At 43.4% G+C, this 12,957-nt stretch overlaps 1 protein-coding gene across 1 annotated transcript in view; it reads left to right on the top strand.

Annotated features, from left to right (window-relative positions):
* Positions 1-12,957, top strand: part of babam2 (BRISC and BRCA1 A complex member 2) — a 58,402-nt gene that overhangs the window by 24,950 nt on the left and 20,495 nt on the right. The gene's annotated exons all lie outside the window — the stretch shown is intronic.

Consider the following 12,957-nt stretch of genomic DNA (forward strand, 5'->3'; position numbering starts at 1 on the left):
TGCCAGAGCAAGTGGTTGTAATTTGTGGCCTTGCCGTGCCCTTGCACGGTAAACACTGACTAAGAGCTCAGGAATCTTAAGAGCTATAAAATAATTGCAGGTTACTCCCATAATGCCTAGAGTGTTGTGCGTGTTGCCTCTGCCTTGCCTCTTCTGTCTCATGTGTTCTTTCTGCTGTGGTTCTTCTCCTGCTGCATCTGTGCATGTTCTTACTGCACAGCAGCTTGATACAAAGGGGACAGAGGCCGCAAGTTCAGCTAATGTTGAACTATTTATGATAAACTGCAGTAATTGAGAATGAATAGAAATGGGTGGAATGTAAAAAATAAATATATATTAGCGTATTTTAAGATGAATATGATAATATAGTCAAAGTTATGCGTATTACTTTAAATATGTAATCAGCGGTTACTCTCATCCAACATTTGTTCTGGTGTAAAAGCCAAGACCACTTCTGTCAGAAGCAGCCCGCTGTTATAGGGTCGTCTACCTTTTGTTTTATGGGTCCATGGAGAAAAAAAAAACATTTGTTTTTTTCAGCGTTAAAAATGCAGTCTATCTGCAGCACTACGTTTAAAATAAATTCCGGGTCAAACCAAAGCATATAAGGATGTGTTTAGTTTTCTTGGTGCTTTTTTGAAAGTCCTGCTGCTGAGTGATAGCTTATCTGTATAGTATTGAGACATGGCATTTAGTAGGGAAGCAAGTTGCCCAAAAGACATCGTCAAGTAATTGCCAGTTTGGGCTTCACTAATGCAGTGTTCCACTGAAATGGGAAAAGGCCATCCAATGCTTCCACTCAGATAAACAATTATGTGGCTTTTAAATGGTGGATGTACTATGGCTTGGTATGCTGGTGAAGATGACTTTAAATGTCAGGCGTAACGGCTCTAAAACAGAAGTATTAAGTGTTCGCATATAAAAAAAATTGCATAATAGTATTTTTATTTCTGTATTATAAAACTGCAGCAATATTGATATTACTGTCTGTCATTAGCAGATGTGTATTTTCAATTACTAATTACCAGCACCTTATGATATGATCAGACATAATGATACCATATATGGGTATATTCTGATGGCAGGAAATGCGCACCCCTCGCCTGAATTTGCTTGCACAGCAAACTGAAACCTTTCTGTTGCAAGAGTTCTGGATGCAATTGCAAAATAAAGGGGGTGAGTGGGTCAGTGGGTTGCAAGTCTGACCCTACTCCAAAAACAACTTATTCAAGCTAATTAAAAGGTCAAAATCATTTTTTGTGTGAAAATAAAACCCTTTTTTAGTTATGGCAGTATCATTTAAATATATTATTATTTCCTCCATATAGTTGTTTTAATTCTAAGTGGAATGCCACTCATGTGTGAGATTTAAAAGAAACGATGCATGCACGTTGTCCAGAAAGCCCTTGATAGCGGTCTCACTAACCAGGCTTCCCTCCAAAGGATTTGCTAATTGACACCAAATTTAGAGAAAATCAGCAAGAGGACAAAGCGAATGAATGAATTTCCAGGAGTTGGTTGTTCTCTGACTGCTGTAACAGAGTTTTGTAATCCACAGTGAGCATTCCTCTACTAAAGGACAATAATACAATCCCACCAGGTGTGGCCTTCACTGCAAAGCAGCAATATTTGTTCCTGCTGTTCACACAGTTTTAGTTGTAAAATTAAAACAACTCCCATTACGGACCACAGGTGTCACCCAATCTACCAGGACGTTATGATGTTAATTACTAAAACATTGAAGTATTATGAATATAATAATTTCAGTGTGGATGTGGCTTGTTCAGGTCCCGCCCCTTAAACGCCGACTGGCCAATCGGAGCACAGTAGCATCGGCTGGCTCAGACCAGGGTCCTTTGAGGCTTTGATCCATGGACCTGACGCATTGTTTCATCAGTTATTGCTCGTGGACAGAGTGGTTTGGTGGAGTTGGAGCTGGTAATGGTTAAATGTTGTGTAATAGTGATACTCGCTAATGGGAGAGTTTAGAAGGAGATGTAAAGCCAACGATAGCAGGGCAACGTTCACCAGCATTTGCATGTACACACAAGTTGGCAAGCCATGATTACAAAGCAGGACATTGAGAGTGATTGTGCTGGTGGCTTATTGGAAGATGTCTGTAGAGTCAGTAAGTGGGCCTTTGTGTCAGAGGTCCTGACCTTTTGTATCTAGTTTGTCTTCTTCACAAGCTCAGTGGATTTGAACCCTGCTGCGCTGACTACCAGGTGGTTTAACATCTGTTACTCCATGGCTTCAAGCTCTCTGAGTAAAATGATGCACAAAGTTAAAGGGAGTCTGGATGAAGCTGCCCACCAACATGCTTTCATCTCACTCATGTTCCAGACTGTCACGAAGAAAGCGCCGCACAGTCATACTTTCCCCTTGTGTGCATAGCGCTGAAATCAAAGAACACCTGTGCACTAGCGTGTTAACAAATAATGTTTGGGACAAACTATCTCAGACGCACACAGTCTTATGTTAGGGTTTTAATCAGTGCGTGTCACTGGTCTATTTGGCCTCCGTGAAAAAGCACCTGTTGTAGTCAAAGCGTTTGATTCACATTGCAGCTGCGTCTCTAAACGTGTGTCCCTGTGTACTCTTTAAGTTTCCAGGGTCTCCACTTGGTTGAATCAGCCAAAAGCAGATGCCTGTCACCTGACATTCGTGTCTGTAACTGTACAAAGCTATCATTATCAGACCGAATTAACTTCCCCCCTCAAATTCTGTGTAGTTCCCTCCTTCTGCAGCCGCTGACTTTTATGCTTCATGATAATATCATTTTTGTTGCCCCCCAATAGGGAGGGGGAATAGGTCATGACTTCACATGTCAACAGCTGGATAGACTGAAGGCTTCATCTGAATCCTAAACATAGAAAGCCCACGAGAAAGCAGAGAGTATCCATGCTCGAGTAAATATCCATTTGTGGTCGGCCATGCCCACACCCAGAAAAACCCAACAGAGCCAATGTAAATATTTGACTTGACCTATGAGTTACGACATAACTGTTCCCATTAATCTCAGGTGGCACGCTGCGGGCACAACAAGGAGGCCAGCAATCTCAATATCTAATGGCAAATCAGTGTTTTTTATTTTTTTTTATTTGTAACCAAACAGAGTAAATTTGTAGCAGTTTGCCATTGACCCCTTTGGTAAGTCACGTTTAAGGAATGCACACAATGAACTGGAACATTACAGGACGTGGCACATAATACAGAAGTATATCACTTCTGCTTCATCAGAAGAAGAAGTGTGTGGGCATGTGCTTGCTCTGCTTAACACACATTACCATCACTTTTTTTGCACTGGTCAGGGCCAGACGGCTTTTCCTTTTTATGAGTGGATCCTTGTTTGGTTTGTTCTCAAACACTCAAGCGAGGAAACACACGCGACATGAACAACAAACAGTTGCACGTTCCAGCCTTTACCGGAACGTCCACATAACAGCCGAATTTGGGTCGCATTGTCTGTCGCTCCTCTGCTCGTCATGCGTCAGAATTCCCTTCATGACGCAGAGGGATAATGATGGCACATTGTATATTTGCAGGACCGAGTCCAACAAAGGTGACCTTTGTCCAGTCCTGTACAGCATTACTGCACCCAATTTCAACCTGAGCAGACGCCTTACCTAAAACTAAAAGCTGAAAACATTTATGCAAATAAATCAAGGGCCATGATGATTGGGTTTACGTTATTGAGATTTTACAGTTTGCATTCAGGAGATTTAAAGTGTAAAAAAAGGTGATTCGGATACAGATGTAAATGGCCTTTTGTGTTGCATGTCTTCCCCTCTGTCAGTGCGCTTCCATCCACTGAGCCATCACTTGCAGCAACAACCCCTGGTGCTGCATTGACGGCCCGGTTGTCAGAAAGGTCGTGCCCTAGGGTGGAGGAGTCGGGCATTCTCCTTCATCCTTTGTTGTGACACATGACTAGTGGCACCAGACCTCGGCCGCAAGACGGGGTGGTTTTCCGACAACGTGAGCTCCTTGACCTTTTCATTTCTTTCACCTTCTCTCGCCTTTGTGACAGCTCCCATCTCCTCGCCGTCTTCCTCCTGTTTTTTTGTTTCCCACACTCCACACAACCAGGGCTGCCATATTAGGCTCGTAATTCTTCAGCGGATTTATCAGACTCCTCCGAAAAACTCCCATCCCACCCTTGATGACGCGCACTCGGCCCATCTAGTTGGCTCATCATATCATGACTAGGTGTGGGACCATATGCAGTGAGTAATGCCACAGAAGGCCTCTGACGCCGATGAATTTATAACTGTTTGAACATGATAAACCACTTATTTCTCACTGTGGCTGAGTCACGCTTCACCTCATGATGTCATGGCAAACATGCAATCAGGAAGCATATTTGCACCATGAGTCTCTCAATGCTTGGGACATTTGTTTTTATTGAATTAAGATTTTTTTAATTAGTAGTTTTGTTCATTTTGGCTAGCTTGTTTTCAGTGTCTGATGTGCGTATGCTGAAAACATAGAATAAAGACAGTGCCTTGAAATAATCATGATATACATGTATATATACATTTACAAAAATGTCATGCTTCAGAGAATGATATTTGAAATGTTTTAAATCAACAGTCAATCGATTAGATTATAATCTAACATTGTCTTTAATTATCAGATGTCCTACATCAACAACACATTCCTCTTGTATTGTTTGTCCTCAATTACTACAAGGAACATACATTTCTACTGTCTATTTAAGGAGCTGCCTGTAAATAGCTCACCATCCCCCGTTAACTAATGTTCTTTACATCCCTATGAAAGCCTATCAATAAAACACCACCTGATGAAATGTCAGGTGGTGTTTATAGAAGACGTGGATGCCCCCTCACCCTGTTTTTGAAGTGTAGAAGTAAATGCCCAAAGATTGTTTAAGGAGATGAAGGATAGCGCCTCGGCATACTCTCTGGAGTCTGTGGATTTAGGGGAAATCAGCCTCAGGAGGGGCACTTAGAGAGCACGGAGCTCCAACCCACTCCCTAATGCCCCAGTGACCCCCAACGTGACTCCCTGATACCAAAGGTCACTCCGCCTCCTTTTCCGCCTCGGCTAATCTGCGATCCGCAATCATCCAACACATAAAAACTGGCCCACACCCTCCCTCGTAACCACCCACATTGCGTCTCTAGACAGGAGATTCGCGCCCACCTGCTTGTACCCCCAGCTGAGCATCAGAGGGTTCCAGCATTACAGTCTCAGGAGAACCCCCCCTCCCTCCCCCCTTCTCTGACTATTCCTCCGCCGCCCCACACTTCTCCAACGCCTCCATGGAATTACTTCTCTCTGGCCTACTTTCTGCCTTCGCTTTACATCAAGTTGTACACTATCTATATGTGATGTTTTGGTTTCTGTAAGGAATGATCTTCCCCCTAATCCTTTGGTTTTATGACTTCAAGCCTGATGTAATCATCACTCATTTGACCCTCAATTCCTTGTCCTCCTGCGCGCCTTCTCCAGGCTTTTTATTAACATAGTGGTAGCTTGGGGGGGGGGGGGGCGAGTTGTGTATCTATATGTTGCCTGTCTGCTCATTTGTCTTGGCCTTTACTTTCCCGTGGCTTACCGTGAAAAGAATCCGACTTTTTATGTGTGTTTCTTCTCCGGCTCCTTTTTGTTTCTCCAAAGCTCAAAGACAACACATCATGCCAGTTGATATTTGTATTTTGGCTTTCTACTGGAAAAAGGTTTATATGAAATAAATATAAGCTTAGAGCCCTGCATCTGATATATTTAGAGAAAATGACATGACAAGATTCTAACCAGTTAATGTGTCTACTTGGACTAACTTTAAGGAGGATACTGTTTTTTGGAATGTTTTGTCTTGCATATCTCCCTCGTGGTATCACATGTTTCTGTTATCAGTAACACAATCAGCTAAGATAACAGAAAATCCTCTGCTGTCAGCAATTCATCGTAATTGATATCAAACTCACTGTTGTATTCACACAGCTTTTTTTCAGCAACGCATGTCAGATGCTAGAAATACTGTGTTTTATCTAAGATTGATTGTGAATTGCTGAATATAAGGAAAATTGTACTTTCCAATCTATTTTCAATCTAGATGAGCGTTATCTTTTTTTCATGCAATTGCATGGACCAATAGGCTTTGCATGCATGTTGAAATGCAGTAAATGGTTTTACTTCACGGCTATTTAAGCCCAACATCAGTCCTAAATGCGGTAAGGGGCTGCAGTGGTTCAAATGACCGGATTAGTCTCATTAACGGCGCAGTGGGACAAAAACACCCTGCAACACTGCCAGTGAAGCAATATTAATCCAATTACAATTATCACCCCCTGAAAATGCCACAATAAGCAACCCAGTGTATTCGCCCCTCCGCTCAAAAAGTCCAGCCTTTTTAGTGGAAAGTTCTCAAGTTGTGTTTTTACAAACAATCTCTGGCAACCACAAAAATAGTTTGAGATTGATGACGTTGCCCACAATGCCGTCACCACAAGGTCTACCGGTCGGATGGCACTTGACTTAGAGGTCACCCCGCGTTGTGCCGTCGGCACGGACATACGTGCATTCGCTCATTTCTGGAAACACACAGGCATGCTTATGCAAACCCATACTTGAGTCAGCCGTGTGGCTTCCAGCCCCCCCACACACACACACACCCTCTCTTGATGTTCGTACAGCGAAGGCCAGATCGCTGCGGTGACATGCTATTAGTGACACACTATCGGTGACACTTGGCCACGGACGCGCATGTGACTCCCGTGGTGGCTTCCGTATTGGTCATCTGCCAGTTAATGACGAAAGCCATTGCAGAGAATGGAGCACTGAAATGATCAAGAAGTAGTGTAGTATACTCCGCCCTATTGCAAAAAGCTGTGCTCGCAAATGTCAGCATCTTTTCCCATTTGATTTTATGCATTTTCATGGTACCTTTGATGGCTGGTATTGAGTTCACAGTTGACCCATTTGGTTGTAGCTATATTTCATCCATGGTTATGACTCAGTGATAGGTCCTTCCATCTCATTTCCAAGCAGCGGAGGGTGTGTTGCCGTGTGGGGGGAGTTTGGGGAATGCAACTGCTGTTTTTGCATCAAAGTTACTCTTTTGTTCCGTTTGTCATTTCCTTACGTAGAACTGCTAACGGACTCATTGTTAGTTCTAAAGATCCTGCAGTCCAGTGAAATTTGAAAGGCTTAAAATTGGAAACACAGTTTTTCTTTGAAAGCTTGTGTCAACCATTCTGCCATTTCCAATTGATCTCTAATCGTACTGTTCTCATGCACTCTATCCACTTTTAGGAAAATGAATGAATTATGATTTAAACAAACATTAAATGAACATTCGATCCGTCAAAAGTTTGTGTCCAACTGTTTGTAACCGTAAACCGTTGAATGAAAATCTGATGAATTGAGAGATTAACTGCAAAGGCACATGATCAACATTTCTGTTATATCAATACCGCATTCAGGTGAAAAAAAAAGAATGGTCTCCATTTCCCCAATCTCATATTGGAATTAAGATGACCTAATAATAGAAGGACTTTTTACTCCTATCGTGTGCAGACATAATGAATGCATTCACCAAACAAATTAACTTGGGTACATTCTGTTTCCACACCCTGTTGCTCTAACTGACTTGCATGCTCGGAGGAGAGGCACGCACATGGGTGTACTCCCATTCTTCAGTTTGCAAACACACCCCGTCCACAAAGCTTTCGTGGCTGCAGCAACAGGGCAGTGTTTAGGTGTGTTTGGGTCCTGTTCCACCAACACACTTGCAGGTGGAGCATGTGTGCTCTGTAATCTCTTGCCTTTTGTCCTCCTGCTAAAATAAAGCCCTTGGACTAGGGGGAAACTATGTGGTTGACGCAAAGTTGCCTAGTTAATCATCCACCATCGCTGTCTTAGATCAGTTAAAACGTGAGCGGAGAGTTGGAGAAAGAGAAGGAAAGGCGTGGGACGGGTCAGACATTACAGACGAGGACGTTAGGTCCTCTTGGACATGCGTGCCAGATTAGGTTGCGGTGACTTGTGCTTACGCTTGCATGTTGTGTATTTGAGATGGAGGGAGCGGGATCATCATGGCCCCTGGAGTACATCACATCTCTGCGCCCCCCCCCCCCCCCCCCCACCCCCCCTTCCCCACAAGCAGCAGCAGCAGCAGCAGCTCCACATCATTAGGAACAATATCCTCAACTCTCTTTCTCAATCAGAACATTTCATGTCATGCAATAAGACATTTTGGCAGCTGCCACCTTGACCCTGCGCTTGCCCGCCCTCGAGTGCCACTGTGAGTCTCTCAAACTTATGAAAATGCAGTCCCAAACGTATAATTCAGTACGTGAGATCTCCATTCTATTTTAACTGTATCATTTAGCATGTTGTACCGCCGATGGTCGCGTTTACGCTCTCTTCCGTGCTCTTGACGTTGAGCGGGGAATATACATTTTAGTGCTGCTCTGTGAATTTTTATTAACAGAGGCTTGAAATCCAGTTAACAGATTTTTTTTAAATTCAACAATAAGAAAACCAATACAAGTCATCAACAACATCGACAACCAGAAATAAAAATAAGAAATGAAGAACTTGCTGCCAAGTCAGTTCTGTGTCAACTGACATCGAGTCCACTTCCTCCATTTACTGTCCATCTGTAGCCTGTGTGTCAGTCTTTCCATAGTATGTATGTGTGTACATACAGATACATCAGCTTGTGATTCATATGGAATTCGTATCCCAGAATTTCTTGCGTTATCCTGTGGACCATTCCCCAAAACCATGTTATTTTGTGACATTTCCATGTGGCTCTTAAACAACATTGACATTTTATTGGAAGAATGGCAAAAATATTTGGAAGTGAAAGTGTAAAAATTGGGCTTGACTTTGTAGCTGGAGCCATTATTTGAGGAACAAAGGAAACCGAAAGGAATTTCTGCAATTCAAAAAAGAATTTGTCAATGTATGAAAAATAAAGTTTTAGGACAGCCCAGGTGTCCTCAAAGAGCTGAACATTTTTGATTTAATGGTTTCCGCAGCTGAAAGCAGCAGCGAGCATCCAAAAAAAGTGTACAGAAGAATAATAAAGATTAGATTGGTGAATGAACTCTAATATGGTACATGTACTACTAATATACATCATTTTCCCATCCACACGCTCACTGATATTTGTACCATTCACTCACTGTTATCACAGATACGGTAGAAATTTGGGGTTGTGTCTTGCCCATGAACACATTGACACCAGAGGGATTGAACCAATGACCCTTTGCTTGAAGCATGACACTACCCCCCTGTTAGCCACAGTTGCCCCTGAGGTAGAAGAACAATGGTGTGCCCATCCAAATGCTAATATTACCAGTGCTAAGGAAGTCGCGCGACCTAAACTCTCATTGGCATCAGAGACACACGTATTTCCCAGTTGCTTGTTTCATGCCACGACAGCTTTCAAATTAACTCAAGATAATCATATAAACAGGGTGAACGCACCCTAATGCATCCAAGCAAGCTCTGGTCACCGAGTGAAGATCCAGAGTTCCTCCAGAAATATCCTACCTGAATGGCAGCCACTGACCTGAACTCATTGTGTGTCCAGCACATGTACAAGGCCCCTTGGAGCTGCTGGCCTAGAAGCTGGACATGTCCCCGCACAACAACCCTGCTGTCAGTCAAGTCGCCCCATTACGTCGGGCATGACATTTAAAGTTGGTCGAAGAAGGCGGACAAAGTGCCCTTACCTCCTCCGTACCAGCCCTGCAGTGGAGCCCCCGTGCAGCGTTCGCCGATGAGTGTGTTTGTGTGTGTTGCGACTTTGGCCAGACTTGGTCTGGCATAAGGACAGCTGTCACATCTCCAACCTGTCACATGCCACACAGAGGAGATGCCAGAGGCCGGGGCATAGGAAGACACAAGGGCGGACACAAGGAGCGAAGGGCCCCGTGCATGCGTGCGTGTGTCGTGGACCCATGACTGAAAAAGTAAGGAGGATGGAAGGAGCCGGGTGGCAGCGGCCACGTGAAAGCGTTTGACTCGGAGGCACCCTCTAACCTTGATGTCCACGCACACGTGGGCTCGCACACTCCTCGCCTGCTTCCTTAAATCCAGTCCTTGAGCAGTTGAGTCACATCCCCCCAGGGCCATGTAGTAAATACTGCTTTAACATCTAACCATCACCCCTGCAGGAGCCTCCTCCTCTGACCCAAGCCATTTTTAGTGCTCATTACTTACCAATGAAGAAGTCTCTTCATTAGGGTTCTGCCTGTGGCCTGTTGAGCAGAAGCTTTTTTTGAAGTTGCTTCTCCACTAACTCTTTACATAAGCAAGCAGCAGTTGCCCTCGAGTGTATTTGGTTGAAAGGGCTTAAGATCTGTAGATGTGCACGGAAACATTAGCGGACATTTGGGGATTTTTTTTAAATTACAAAGCGAAGAGCTCGTCTGTTTCAATTTAAATAATGGTTTCAATGCATGCAGGTTAAAAGGTCAATTTTGTATCTTTACCCAACTGCCTGTATTGGATTTGCAACGTTTTTTAGGGAGAAGGTAATCATGAGAGTAAATGCCTCTAAATTACCGTTGCGCTGTTAAGAACCCACTTCAGCACACTGTGTATTCCATAACAAAAACCAGCTGTCAAATAAAGCATTTGTATTGTCCCTCTACACTTTAATTAACTTTAAACATGCTACTTCAAGCGAGAACGTTTTTGCCCATTAAATGGGATCATGATATTTGAGCAGTGCAAGAGCTTCAGAGACCAACACATTTGTTTTTACTCATCAAGCGTTTGTTTACAAATCGCAGCAAATGGTCAACAGCAATTTATAATCTCTTAGACTCTATTAAAACTCAATTTTTGGTCAACGTTCTCTCTCTGACTGATGTTCTATCCCCAAGTCAGAATTTACAATAACTGAAAGGACTGAATTTTTCAGTTAGGCGTTCCACAATTTTTGTCTAGACTGATAAATATCAACAACCGTTGAAAAATATGGGCAATCACATCTGGCCCATATCTTTGATGAATTATTATAACTTTCTTCAACGCTAACCCTATGGTCAAATTTCCACCTCGCCAATCATCAGGTTATGTCTTGATGTGTTCAGAGGTCAATGCCTGACCTCAACCATCAGAGGTCAATGTCTAACCTTAACCATCAGAGGTCAATGCTTAACCCTAACCATCAGAGGTCAATGTCTAACCTTAACCATCAGAGGTCAATGCTTAACCCTAACCATCAGAGGTCAATGCCTAACCCTAACCATCAGAGGTCAATGCTTAACCCTAACCATCAGAGGTCAATGCCTAACCCTAACCATCAGAGGTCAATGCTTAACCCTAACCATCAGAGGTCAATGCTTAACCTCAACCATCAGAGGTCAATGCTTAACCCTAACCATCAGAGGTCAATGCTTAACCCTAACCATCAGAGGTCAATGCTTAACCTCAACCATCAGAGGTCAATGCTTAACCCTAACCATCAGAGGTCAATGCCTAACCCTAACCATCAGAGGTCAATGCTTAACCTCAACCATCAGAGGTCAATGCTTAACCTTAATGACTAGAGGTGAATGCCTGACTTTACCATCAGAGGTCAATGCTTTGGGGAAGATTTTTCAAATAGTTGGGTAGAAGGGACCATGTGCAAAAGGAAATAATTCCCGTCAACTGCGCTGTTTTATGCTAATTAGCAATTATGCTAAAAGGAAAGGTTCAAGATGGTGAACACAGTAAATGTTACGGATGGTGAGCATAATTTCTAATGTTACTATGACCATAGAGGACTGATCTCGAGGCATACATGTGTGTATTTGTGACTGTACCAGGACTACTTCAAGTGAAGCCTCACAGAGCCAATAATGTGACTGTAGATTGTTCAAATCCTGTTGTATGTTTTAATTGGAGCTCATACCTGGTTGACAAGGTTTTTGTGTTACTACCAGTTTCATAGAAATGTTTGTCAAACATGTACAATTTTGATGTATAGTTACACAAAAATAATATTTTCATGTACATAGCCTCAGCAACTGCGTCTAGCACATTTGATTTAAAATGGCATTGGCAAAAAGTTAAAGGCTCTGCCTTTAGTTTGTGTTTCTTTGATGCAATATGACTTGTGACAGCCCTTTGCTGTCTGCTGGGATGCGATGAGTCTGAATCATTCCACAAAAAGGCTCTCTCTTCAACAGCGCCCTTAGTCGGACCGAATTGGGGGATTGGTCAGCTGCAGCCCGTACAGAGCAGCCCTCTGTTCCTCTCCTGGCCCGCTCACCTTCCTGTTGGGTCTCATCTGTCTGTTTACTCCTCCGTGGTCCAAAGGGAGCACCATTAAATCACCTTTAATGATGAGAACTGGACTTGACAGCGACAAACTGGAGCAAAACAATCCTTCCCTAAACCCCCCACCTCCGACCCAGCGTTGCATCTCCACGCCTGTTCCTATCTGTCCCATATTGTCAGCGGCAGATGCCTGCGAGTGCTGCTGTAGGACAGAGGGCCGTTCCTGTGTACTGATGCACGCTCTAATGATGTGAGCTGATTCCGTCAGGCAACACTTTTGGATGCCACACACCCCGCTGTCTTTCATAGCCTCCCATCGACTCTTTATGTCTTTACCCCCTAATGCATCTGCCACGACAAGTCCTGCTGCATGATAGTCAGCAGAGCTGCTGCCATTGTTGTGACTGTCTCTAGCTGCATGTTCTTCTGTGGTAATGCACTGTGCATTCAAGATCTGTTTATTATGGTCCAATACATTATATCCCATGCTCATGTTGTGTTTTTTACTTTTTTTTAAGTTATTAGATTGCAGAAAAATTAAGTCCACTCCACTTGGAGAGGAAATGTGCACCCACTCAGACGTATTTCTCTTCAACCAATGGTCAGTTTGGTTTGGTGGTCAGCATAGTGTGTGTAATCAGCTAATGAGGCCCGTCGCGTTTGAGGCTGCCGTGCTGCAAACTGGTTGCTCTTCGCCTCTGTCCA

The sequence above is a fragment of the Pungitius pungitius genome, chromosome 14 (assembly GCF_949316345.1).
Source record: "Pungitius pungitius chromosome 14, fPunPun2.1, whole genome shotgun sequence".
In the NCBI taxonomy this organism is placed as follows: domain Eukaryota; kingdom Metazoa; phylum Chordata; class Actinopteri; order Perciformes; family Gasterosteidae; genus Pungitius; species Pungitius pungitius.